Raw genomic sequence first — 13406 nt, 5'->3', positions numbered from 1 at the left:
TAGAGATGCAATACATACTGTCGATATAGGATAGATATAAGATTAAGGATTTCCCGCCGGATTTTCGCCGCTGGAAGCCTGCATAGGATTGCATTAACAAACGCAATCCTATGCAGAAGGCCGCGCGAAATCTCACGCGACAAATCGCGGCATGCTCCCCCACACAGAAACGTCACTGCCCGGCCGCCGACTCTGGTCTGTGCATGCGCCGGCACATCAAACAGCCGGAGCTGCGGGCGTGGGTGTGTACGCGCCGCTCTCTGGAGGCGCTCGGGTCGGGTCCCGCGGCGAGAATCCTCGCAGCCGGATCCGACCTGCCCGTCTGCAAGCGGCCATAAAGATAAGATAGATATGAGATTAATAGATAGAGATGCGATACATACTGTCAATATACGATAGATGTAAGATAAATAGAACATATAAAGATATGAGATAGATAGATAGATAGATACATAGATAGATAGATATGAGATGGATAGATAGATAGATAGATAGATAGATGGATGGATAGATAGATATGAGATAGATAGATAGATAGATATGAGATAGATAGATAGATAGATATGAGAGATTAGATAGATAGATAGAGAGATAGATATGAGATAGATAGATAGATAGATAGATAGATAGATAGATAGATAGATAGATAGATATGAGATAGATAGATAGATAGATAGATAGATATGAGAGATTAGATAGATAGATATGAGATAGATAGATAGATAGATAGATAGATAGATAGATAGATAGATAGATAGATAGATATGAGAAAGATATGAGATAGATAGATAGATAGATATGAGATAGATAGATAGATAGATATGAGATAGATAGATAGATAGATAGATAGATAGATAGATAGATAGATAGATAGATAGATATGAGATAGAAGATAGATAGATAGATAGATAGATAGATAGATAGATAGATAGATAGATAGATACTGTCAATATAGGATAGATATAAGATAGATAGATAGGAGATATGAGATAGATAGATAGATATGAGATAGATAGATAGATAGATAGATAGATAGATAGATAGATAGATAGATAGATAGATAGATAGATAGATAGATAGATAGATATGGGATAGATAGATAGATAAATAGATATGAGATAGATAGATATATAGATATGAGATAGAAGATAAGATAGATAGATAGATAGATAGATAGATAGATATGAGATAGATAGATAGATAGATAGATAGATATGAGATAGATAGATAGATAGATAGATAGATAGATAGATAGATAGATATGAGGTAAATAGATATTGTTTCTTGTCCCATCTCTACCCTCCATACAGTTCTGTGCTGGAAACAAGAGCCGGATCAACCAACGCTCTGTATTATTTCATGCCGGATTAAAGGATTTTCATCTTATATAAATATGTAGATTTGTGTGATTGATAAAAATTCCTATCATGTAAATCTGTGTGATGTAGCGGATCACTGGCCACTTACAGCGCAGTCACATACCGGTCTTTTTGTGATACTGACACATGAAGAATCTGAATTCTTCCACTCATCTAACTGTAAGGGCACTCATGCTGCGCTACAGACTATGTCGGTGACATAAATAATAGTGATAGAGTTAATTGACATACAAAGCTGAGCTCAGTAGTATATATACACACACACGCACACGCACACACACACACGCACACACACACACACTCTCAGCCTTTGATTTCCTGGCTCCTGTTCTCCCATTTGCAAACTGCTTTGCATTTAAGCATTTAACTCCAAATCGGCTTTTAGCCTCATTCCTTCTCCTCCTCCGGCCCCCTCCCGCCTGTCCCCCCTCCGCAGAGTGCTCTCTCATACCTCCACACTGCTCAGTACACACAGGGCAGGTGGGAGCACCAGCTTACCAGGAGAAAGGGAAGGAAGCCAGGGGTAAGGAGAAGAGAGCGAAGGTCCAAGGAGGGAGTGAAGAAGGGGGAAAGAGGAGAAAGTCAAGAAGTGGAAGAAGACCACTGAGAGGAAAGCAGCAGAGACCTAGAGGAAGGACCACACTGGGAGAACAACCTGCAAGGAGGACCAACCCAAAAGTTTCATGACAGAAGAGTAGAAGAGAGGGGCAGAGTCATAGCCGACGAGAGAAGAGGGATCGGTCACCGGCAGGTAAGATGTCCTGAAGGCGGACAGTACAGGTACATCACTGTGAGCTGCTTATAGAGGGAATAGATATGGACGACATATACGAATGGGACAGGAGATGACTATGATACTATTATACTATATACATAGAGCACTACAACCCCCAGCATGATCGTTATACAATTCTATTATAATCTATACACAGAGCACTACAACCCCCAGCATGATTATTGTACAATTCTATTATACTATATACATAGAGCACTACAACCCCCAGCATGATCATTATACAATTCTATTATAATCTATACACAGAGCACTACAACCTCCAGCATGATTATTGTACAATTCTATTATACTCTATACATAGAGAACTTCAACCCAAACATGATCAGCATACAATTTTATTATAATTAATACATAGAGCACTACAACCCCCAGCAGCACCACCATACAACGCTATTATATTCTATAGAGCATTACAACCCTCAACATAAACGACGGGGCATGATATAATACATTATACTCTGTATATACATCACTGCAACTTCCAAACATGACCATAATACACTTCAATTATACTCTGTACATAAAACACTACAACCCCCAGCATGACCGACCAGTGGACCTAAGCATAATAAGATTGTATTACACTATATACATAGAGCACTACAACCCCCAGCATGATCCGATCAGTGGATGTGATCATAATAAGATTATATCATACTCTATACATAGAGCACTACAACCCCCAGCATGATCCGATCGCTGGATGCGATCATACCACTATTCTGTTATACTCTACAACAGAGTATTATATGTAGAATTCTAAGCTATGCATATAATACTACAACTCCAGAAATGACCATAATGCAATTCTAGCATATCTAATATATAGAACACTACAACCTGCAATATGACCGACCGCTGGCCATGTCATAATACACTTCTATTATACTCTATACATAGTACACTACGGTACAACCCCCAACATGATCATAATACAATCCTACTATACTCTATAGGCTATGGATAGAATACTACAACCCCCAGCATGACTGACCAATAGACATAACCATAATATTATATTATACTCTATACATAGAGCACTACAACCCACATCATGATCCGATCACTGGATGTGATCATAATACAATCCTACTATACTCTATAAGCTATGGATAGAATACTACAACCCCCAGCATGACTGACCAGTAGACATGACCATAGTAATATTGCACCACTGGACATGGCCTAACATAGATATTTTGGGCCTCAACAAGCTGCATTCTGATTGGCTGTTTATTCTTGCTTGTACATACGTCCCACTATGTGACTGGCATACAGCGCTGTGGAGTATGTTGGCGCTATATACATATGTGCATCCTGTTTATCTGTAACCGACTCATGTAAAACCTCAATGGGATGAGCTCCTGCTTGTGTCATCTTCCTATGCGCTGGTCACGGGGATTATCCCTGCCCCCACCGGCCTCTGATTTGCATGGCCAACATGTCATGGCGGGGCTGTTTACCTTTTGCCTGCGATGTATTTTGTATATCTTATAGAAGTCATATAGGATATTAGCGCACCTATAGACCATACGGTATGCAGCACAATGGCCGATTTGTACACCTGTAGCAGTGATGTCAGCGGCATACAGCCCAAGACAACATGCGTAAATATTGCCGCTGCTTGTGTTGATAGAGCTCTGAAGGCAAACACAAGCAGAAGCGCAAATATTTGCCGGTGATCCCTGCCCTCCAGAGTTGACAGTCTCATGGAAACTACAACATCCTCCAAAGTGACTGCAGTTACCCTTAAGAGCTGCCAAGTGTCTCTTAACCTTCGCCCTATATGTACACTATATACTTTTTTTTCAGACACTTAAAGGGGAACTCCACTTTTTTACAATCCCTCCCGTTTTTATCTATATGTTATACGGAGTCATTTTGTAAATGTTTTACTGTTTTCGCCCAGATTTTACATTATTTCAGAGCTTTTTAAATTTTCCTATTGGTAAGTCCTGAAAAAAGAGACCAGTTTAGCTCCACCCTATCTGTCAGACATGTGACCAATCAGCTCCCACAATGCACTGCTCTCTGGTAACAGGGAAACCAGACGAATTCTGAATCCAATGACTTGCAAATATCACGCGTTTCACATCAGTTTCTCCCGTCTGTTAAAGTTCTAGAAAAAGTCGGGTGACAACCATTATGGCCACTATGACTATCCACTAAAGGCTGCCACTGAGCTTTCATGAAGTCCTGACTGTCCTCTCCTGTTCTGCTCAAGCGTAAGAAGATTAAGGCCATTCAGGATTCCCATAAGGCAATGTGGCAATCTTTGTAAAGGAGGCCATGTTGGATGTCACCCTCAGGAGCTGGTGAGAGCCCCACCCACTTTATTGGAATCACATTTAAAGGGATTCATCACTTTCAGCCATGTCTGGCCTTAGGTATGTTTAACCTGTGGCCACCAGCTTGTAGGGGACCACGAGGCGGATGCAGGCTACCCTTAGGTCTGCCCAGATCATCTTCTTTCTCCGTTCTATGGAGCTACGTGAATCATCCCTCTCCTTTTCTCTGATGTTCCGAGACCCCGCTGTCAATCCATCAGCACACCCACAAGTACTGCTACTGTATTCTTTATGAGCTTGGTTCTGGTATTGTATATTTGTACTTAGTTTGGTTCTGGCGCTGTATTTATATACAAGGCTTGGTCCTGGTGCTGTATTTCTGTTATGAGCTTGGTTCTGGAGCTGTATGTAAGCTATGATTTTGGTTCAGGGGCTGCATGTAAGCTATGAGCTTGGTTCTGGGGCTGTATATATGTTAAAAGCTTGATTCTGGTCTGCACAAGCAGAATTCAGACAGTCCACCTGTCAGTACGATATATATAGTCTTTTTTTCTTATGAAGGGGAAAAGGAGGTGCCAAAAATAATTCTGTACAAGGTGCTATTTAACCTAAAGACGGCACTGTATGTAAAAAGAATCTCATGGACTAAGTTCAAAATGTTAGAAAAAGCAGAAAAACAGCGCCCCCAATGCTCCAACCAGAAAAAATAAAAATCCACTCACTAGATGTGGGGGGTGGACCCTCAAAAAAGGAGAACCCCCACACTAAGATGCCAGGGAAGCCTATCAATCAATGCTGCAAGGGTCACAAGCGCATTTCACCGTCCACATCCAGACATCCACCAAAGGAGGGCGCTACCAAACCGATGGCCAAAAGGGTCTCGGTAACACAATATTACAGAAAGGAAAAAGAATAGCGCTCAGAGGAAGGCGCAATATCAAGGTGGTGGACCGATACGGGAAAAAGCAGTCTGACCACTTATGTTTTTGAGGGGGGGGGGGGGGTCCAATTTAACCCCTCCCTATTCTGTCACGCTGGTTAGTCCAATAAACTGATCACTATCCAGAATCTCCTTAAAAATGGATTTAATAAAACACGACAACTTCACAAACTAAAAGGCCATCAATGCAGCGCGTTCCGGGGAGTTACTGCCCCCTATAGGTAACACAAAATACATGTCAGCAACCTTACATGCGATCGCAAGTTAGATCATGTGATCGCTGACGCCTGCGGACGCCATGTTGGATTCCCAGCGTTGATGACATAGTAAATTGTCAATGAACAGTGACACACATATGACTGTAAGTGGATATATATATACAGCCATACTTGTGTCACTGTTCATTGGTAGTTTACTATGTCATCCGATGCTGGGAATCCATCATGGCACCCGTCATTCCCGCCATTCCAATCTGAACGCGCTGGCACCACCAAGACGTTAGGTTACACGACCACATGAACGGAGGCGTCGGCGATCACATGATCGAAACTGCGATCGAATAGTAAAGTTGTCATAACAACTGGCCCATGGAAGAACATCTACACATGCGCCACCATGATGCCTAAGGCCATATTATTGGCCACACAGTCGCATGACCCTCGCACCAGTAGTCACATGAGCGGACCTGCGATCGCCTTACGACAACCAAGGGAGGCTGACCAATGTAGGTCACATGACAATCAACCCTACATAACGCGCACAATTTCAGTCATGTGACGCGAGCCAGATGATACTATCACTGGATTTATATGGTTAATATACTCATCGCATTAAAGGGACCGGAACCATTATGCATGGGGTTTCAAACTCATTTTCCCCGAGGGCCACATGAGAATTAGTTAGTTGTGCATGAACGGGTTTTCTTTTTTCCTTCTCGGCCGCTCAAACTCTGCGCCATAGTGCAAGAGTTTGAAAGAAACAGCGGGAAGATCCTTCCTGCACGTAGTATTAACGAGAGTCCCGCTAATGACAATCATGGCCGCATAACGGGACAAATACACGCCCAAGTGTTTAAGCCCTAAAGCCAATGGGATTGTGTAAATACGCAGTAAATATATATGATATATGTGTATTTACGCATGGAGGTGGGCATTTATGGGACCTTCTTGGGTTTTTTTGCACACATGAAAAACTTGCACATTTCACGGACTGAAACTGCATCCGCCCGTAAATGTAACTACCCCCTAACATGGCTATGGCGCTCTCTGCACTAGGATGGGGTTTCTCCCATTCTACCTTGGCGGGTGGCTAGGGTGCCGGGTAGGGCTGGCAAAGCCAGGCCACCGCCTGTGAGGTGCTGGACAGAGCGGCGTGGAGGTGCGCCGGAGCGCAGAGTCCAAGATGGCACCGGCCCCTCAGCCAAGTGCTGGCTGTGTCCCGACCCCGTCACGGGCCACATAAAATGAGTGGTGAACCTTGAGTTTGACACATGTGCCTTATTAATCTAAAACAATAAATAAGCATTAGTGGTTTCTAGAGATAAGCAAGTATACTCGCTAAGGCACATTACTCGAGCGAGTAGTGCCTTAGCCGAGTATCTCCCCGCTCGTCTCTAAAGATTCGGGGTCCGGCACGGGTGACAGGTGAGTTGTGGCGGGGAGCGGGGGGGAGAGAGGGAGAGAGAGATCTCCCCTCCGTTCCTCCCTACTCTCCCCCCCCCCCCCCCGAATCTTTAGAGAGGAGGGGGGAGATACTCAGCTAAGGCACTACTCGCTCGAGTAATGTGCCTTAGCGAGTATACTCGCTCATCTCTAGTGGTTTCCTTTCTCAAAAAATGACTGTGCAACATTATAGCGGTCACATGTTGAAGTAAGAGCAGCATTGTGAATAAATACATCTATAATATTATATATAAGAAATTTATAGAAATTAAAACCCTTTACAATCCAATTTTGGATTCAGGGTTTCCTAGGGTGCTTTCTCTTTCTGCCATTATACAATGGCACCATCTGCTGGCTAGAGCCAGCACTGCGGTATGGGACATGCTGGTGAGGCCCCCCCGACAACAGAGCGGCCAGTAATATACAGTAAGAATACCCTGCCGGACGTCTTCCGACATCGGAGCTGTACAGCCTTCAATCAGAATGTCTTCAGATGTCAGACAGTGGATTGGGAAGGGTTAAGGTAATTGTACCAATTTCAAAGGAATATAATTTTTTTTAAATTAAAAATTGATATGCACTAAAAACCCAAAATAAAATAAAAACCATCAGTACAAGAATGAAGAAAAAATGGAATTTATGAGGAGGCCTTCCACATGATTATACACTTTGTAAGATGTCCTTATGGCCACCTGGTGCCAATGTGCTCACTTTAAGGCCTCTTTCACACGGGCTACAAAATCATTGCTACAAAACGCATGTATGTGAAGCCCGTGGTTTCCAATGGGATCTTTCACATGAGATGGTTTGTAGCCTGTGTGAAAGAGGCCTGAAAATTCAATAGATTTCTTTAGGCCGCAGTGAGAGCTGTGGGGCGGCCATCTTGGTTTGTCCAGAACTGGGTGGTCACTTTAAAGGACTATTCCCAGAATTGACTTTTATCACGTATCCACCGGATAGGTAATAAAAGCCAAATCGGTCGGGTTCTCACTGCTGGGAGACTAATCAATCCCTGGAACTTCTATTCCACAATAGGGGTTTGAAGATGACCCACTTGGAAAAAATTCCACAAGGAACATGTTAGACTCTTGAACATAAGGCCGCTTCCACCCATGCTTTCCTATGGGTTCTTCCACATGTTTTGTAGCCTGTGACACCGCTAGACTGCAAAATCATGGCATGCTCTATACGGCGCGATTTGGGATTTTTTGCAGCCCATGCTTCTCTATGAAGCCTTCCTTTCTGTTGCATCGTACGAAAACCTGCAACAGTAGGCAATCCTACTGTAAATGCCCTAAACTAAGCCCTAGCTGTAGAAAAAATACAAAAAAAAATCCCCAAAACATCACCTAAGAGGCGCTGTCATCTCCGGCGCGTGTTCTTTCCTGAAGCTCCCCCGCACTTGCTTGAAATCCTCTGACAGCCCTTCCTGGATAGGAAGATCAAAATCCCCGCCTCCAGGAAGGGCTGCTGTGATTGGTTCACGAGCGCCATGACTCAACCAATCAGAGTCAGCGCTTAATGAACCAATCACAGCCATTCACTGATTCATTAAAAGTGATCACCCAGTCTTGGACAAACCAAGATGGCCACCCCGCAGCTCTGACTACATGATGCACACTGTGCATAGGTAGTCTAAGATACTACATGCTGCTTTGATTGGCCAGTGCTGTTCACATGACCGATGCTGGTCTATCAAAGTAGTGTGTAGTGTCTTAGACTACCAATGCAGTGTGCATCAGGCAGTCAGAGAAGAGGTGAAGCCATCTTGGGTTGTCCAGGATGACCCCTCAAAATAAGCACTGAACCTCTGAATATTAATTTATGCCAGGCGGTATTACCATCACCCAACTCGCTCCTTCCCATTTAGGGTGCTAATTTTGCCCTGCCTTTTTCCACCCGCTTACTCTGCAAACTGCCGGGATTTTATGCATAGCCTTAGCTACATGCAACTTGTGCGGTCATACAGAGCACCAGCCAATAGCTTCAGGGGGCACCAGGCAGATGTAGGTGGAGGAAATTACCCGCCATAGGTCCACCTAGCCAGATGATCTTCCTTTATGCTGTGCTGTATATGAATCCTCCTCCTCATGGCTTTGTCTCCTCCTCTCTGATGTGCCAAGGTGCCACTGTCAGCCCATCAGTGCCCTGCAACACAATCGCTTAGTTCTGCTACTATATTTATTTTATGTACTTGATTCTGGTATTGCATCCGAGTACTGAGGTTGGTTTATGCTGTAGTTAAGTACAGAGCATAGCTCTGGGGCTGTATTTAATGCTATTAGTCTGGTTTTGAATCTGTATTTATGTCATGAGCTTGGTTCGGGGGCTGTATTTATTTTATCAGCCTTGTTCTGGAGCTGCATTTATGTTATGAGCTTGGTTCTGGTACTGTGTTTATGTTATGAGCTTGGTTCTGGTGCTGTACTTATGTGAAAAGCTTGGTTCTGGTGCTGTGTTTATGTTATGAGCTTGGTTCTGGTGCTGTGTTTATGTGAAAAGCTTGGCTCTAGTGCTGTATTTATGTTATGAGCTTGGTTCTAGTATTGTATCCATGTACTGAGCATGTTATGACTAAATAACGTGTCCATTGAATTTGTCTCCATGTGAACTGTTTGCTGGTTTTTAAGCTGATGGAATAAATGCCTGTTTTCGATGTACCTCTCCTGCTGCTGGATTCTATGTTTTCCTTTATATACTAAGGTTTGTTTGTGCTATATGTATGCAATGAGTTTAGTTCTAGTACAGCATTTTGGTTATGAGCTTGGTTCAGGTACAGTATTTAATGTTTTAATCTAATGAGCTTGCTTCTGATGTTGTATTCGCGTTTAGTTCTGGCGCTGCATTTACATTATACGTTTGGCTCTGGGGCTGTATTTATACACTGAGCTTGGTTTTGATTCTGTATTTATGTTATGAGCTTGGTTTTGGTGCTGCTTTTCTGTTAAAGATTGGTTCTGGTGCTTTATCTATCTTATGAACTTGCTTCTAGTGCTGTAGTAATGTACTGAGGTTAATGTTGCCACTGTATTTATATTATGAGCTTGGTTCCTGTACAGTATTTATGTTATGAGTTTGGGTCTAGTGCTGCATTTATGTTATGAGCTTTGTTCTGGTATTGTATCTATGGTGTATGTTGTATTTATGTTATGAGCTTGGTTCTGGTACAGTATTTAGGTTATGAGCTTGGTTATGGTACAGTATTTAGGTTTTGGTGCTGTTTTTATGTTATGAGCTTCATTCTGGCGCTGTATTTATGAGTTTGGATCTAGTGTTGTATTTATGTTATAAGCTTGATTCTGGTGCTGTATGTATATTATGAGCTTTGTTCTGGTATTGTATCTATGTGCTGAGATTAGTGTATGCTGTATTTATGTTATGAGCTTGGTTTTGGTACATTATTTAGGTTATAAGCTTGGTTATGGTACGGTATGTAGGTTTTGGTGCTGTTTATATGTTACGAGCTTCGATCTGGTGCTGTATTTATGTTATGAGCTTTATTCTGGCATTGTATATATCTACTGAGGTTGGTTTATGCTGTATTTATGTTATGAGCTTTGTTCTGGTACAGTATTTAGGTTTTGAGCTTGGTTTTGGTGCTGTATTTATATTACTAGCATCATTCTGGTATTGTATCTATGTACTGAGGTTGATTCATGTTGTATTAATGTTATGAGCTTGGTTCTGGTGTAGTATTTAGGTTTTGAGCTTGGTTTTGGTGCTGTATTTATATTACTAGCATCGTTCTGGTATTGTATCTATCTACTGAGGTTGATTAATGTTGTATTAATGTTATGAGCTTGGTTCTGGTACAGTATTTAGGTTTTGAGCTTGGTTTTGGTGCTGTATTTATCACTAGCATCATCCTGGTATTGTATCTATGTACTGAGGTTGGTTCATGTTGTATTAATGTTATGAGCTTGGTTCTGGTGCTGTATTTATGTTATGAGCTTGGTTCTGGTATAGTATTTAGGTTTTGAGCTTGGTTTTGGTGCTGTATTTATATCACTAGCATCATCCTGGTATTGTATCTATGTACTGAGGTTGGTACCTTATAACCTTAGTTCTGGTACAGTATTTATTTCTTGAGCTATTTTGGTCCGGGTATGCTGGTATAGACTATCACTTTTTAAGAAATCTTGCCCCACAGTCCCAAAGGCATACACAAAAAATTAACTCATATATCTAGTTGTGCTCCTGGGTTTAGACGCAGCAGAGCTAAGTTTGTCATGGCGATATTACAATGTTAAATTTGAGGTTTTATATAGGACCGCGGGTACACCTGTGGCATTAACCTTATGCAGCTCCAGAGAATTAAGTGACAAATTGATCTCTGCCACATCCCTCTCTGCCCCTGATCCTCTTTGTACCCTCTTCCTCCGCCGCAGATTAGTCTTTGTCTCACTGTTACATGACGTCTGGCATCGGATACACATCTTCATATCACACCAGTCCCTGCATTTGCAGCTTTAGGAAATTGCGAAATTCATTTATCTGCTTAAAGAGGCAGAGAGGCCGCCATCTGTCGAGTCTTGAGAGCGCCATAGTGAAAGTTCATACAGCGGCAGACATTGGAAAAACCTGTTTTGTTTTTTCTGTAAAATAAGCTGCAGCCAAATGGTGAAAAGCGGCGACGCGGGATGAAAGCAGGGGCAGCAACAGAAGCGTTCGCTGAAAACACGGGTGATTGACAGGAGGGGGATTTGGTAATTAATACAGGATTTACGCCATTATCCGAGAGCGACGGATCCCACCCGATCGGCCACTTCCAGGAAAAATTAAGAAGAGAAAATTAAGAGGCTCAGAAACAAAAGACTAAAGTGGTTGTGTTTACTAGAGAGGCGAGCGCAGCACGGGCCGAAGGAGGACCAGCAGGACACCGAGGTGGATGCTTACAGGACAACGACTATCCAGAGCCTAGAATATGATTTTTATGGTATTTTAGGTAGATTTGTTGTGTTGCTCCAATGCATCTCAAATAAAAGGAGAAGCAAACTTTAGTCTATACAGAAAGATCGTAACCGCAAGTGAAAGTCTTAAAGGGAACCTGGCACCAGATTTTGGGCACCTAAACCACCATTATCGCCGTACTATATATGGTTAGGGCATACTGAGAATGCGTTTTTTATGCTTTCGTGCCTTTCCGTTAGCCAGAAATCCTGATGAACTTTTTTCCCATCATGTATGTTAATGAGACCACTGTGCCTGTCATGCTACCCTGCTGTTACCACTCCCCTTCACGATGATCAATACGATCATTTGCCTTAAATTCCCTTCTTGCGCCTTACCTGTGAGATGTGGCACCAGCGCAGGAGTAAGGCCCCCTTCACACGAGCGTATGCGTATTTGCGTACGCCTGAGCGCTGTGTATTCGTGAAATGAACTATGCTTTTTTTGTGTGCGTATTTTACTATACAGTTGTAATGCAGACCTAGGTGTCTCCATGGTAACAGACGACAAACAAACTGTGTAGTCTGATTCTGTAGTCATGTGTTACTCCACTTCCACTCTCTGCTGTCCTTGAAGAAGGGAATATGGTGAGCAGGGCAGTTAGGGACCTGGTCAATATTCCCTTTACATTGGGCAATACAGAACTTCAAATAAATATTAACATACAGCATCATAATAATTAGCTATAAAGCAACCAGATTGACAGAGCCACTAACATAGTTGTCTTAATGTTTGTTTGCCAGGTCGTCTTTAGCAGTTAAGGTGCTGATGTCTGCATCCCTGGTGGTCTAGGGTAGTGACAGTGTTAATGTGAGAATTCCTGGTGGTCTACTGCTCTCAGGGGGGAATAATATCTGTATATTTGGTGATCTAGGGCAGTAAAGGAATTAATGCAAGGATCATTGGTGGTCCAGAACAGTGAAGAGGTTAAAGTCAGAATTCCTGGTGGTCTTAGGAAGTGAAAGGGTTGCTATCAAAATCCCTAAAGGTCTAGGGCAATAAGGGAATTAATACCAAATTCCCTGGTTGTTTAGGGCAGTGAAAGTGTTAGTATCAGCATTCCTAATGATATAGAGCAAAGAAAGGTTTAATTTCAGAATCCCTAGAGGTCTTGAGGCATGAAGGGGTTAATGTAAAGATTTCTGGTGGCCTATGGCACTTAGAGGGATATATCTGTATATTTGGTGATATAGGTTAGTAAAGGCGTTATTGTACGGATCCTTAGTGGTCTAGGGCAGTGAAGGGATTTCATGTTAGATTCCCTGGTGGTCTGGGTATTAAAGGGCTGCTCATCTCAATGAGAGGTAAGTATGATCTATTTTTTATTTTAAAAATGAGCCCAATTGCTGGAAAATTATTTATAGACATAAAACCCTTTTTAATGTAAAGATT

The 13406-nt window shown here is 42.4% G+C and overlaps 1 protein-coding gene across 1 annotated transcript in view; it reads left to right on the top strand.

Moving 5' to 3' along the window:
• The first annotated feature begins 1668 nt into the window (after nt 1-1668).
• GNB3 (G protein subunit beta 3) overlaps nt 1669-13406 on the top strand; it is a 32506-nt gene continuing 20768 nt past the window's right edge. Inside the window, exon 1 of the mRNA XM_066601261.1 lies at nt 1669-2130. The gene's annotated coding sequence lies outside the window, so the exon portion shown is untranslated. The remainder of the gene's footprint in view (nt 2131-13406) is intronic.

Source organism: Eleutherodactylus coqui, chromosome 4 (assembly GCF_035609145.1).
Source record: "Eleutherodactylus coqui strain aEleCoq1 chromosome 4, aEleCoq1.hap1, whole genome shotgun sequence".
Lineage (NCBI taxonomy): Eukaryota > Metazoa > Chordata > Amphibia > Anura > Eleutherodactylidae > Eleutherodactylus > Eleutherodactylus coqui.
The sequence above is the reverse complement of the archived record's forward strand: the minus strand, read 5'-3'. Positions and strand labels throughout refer to the sequence as shown.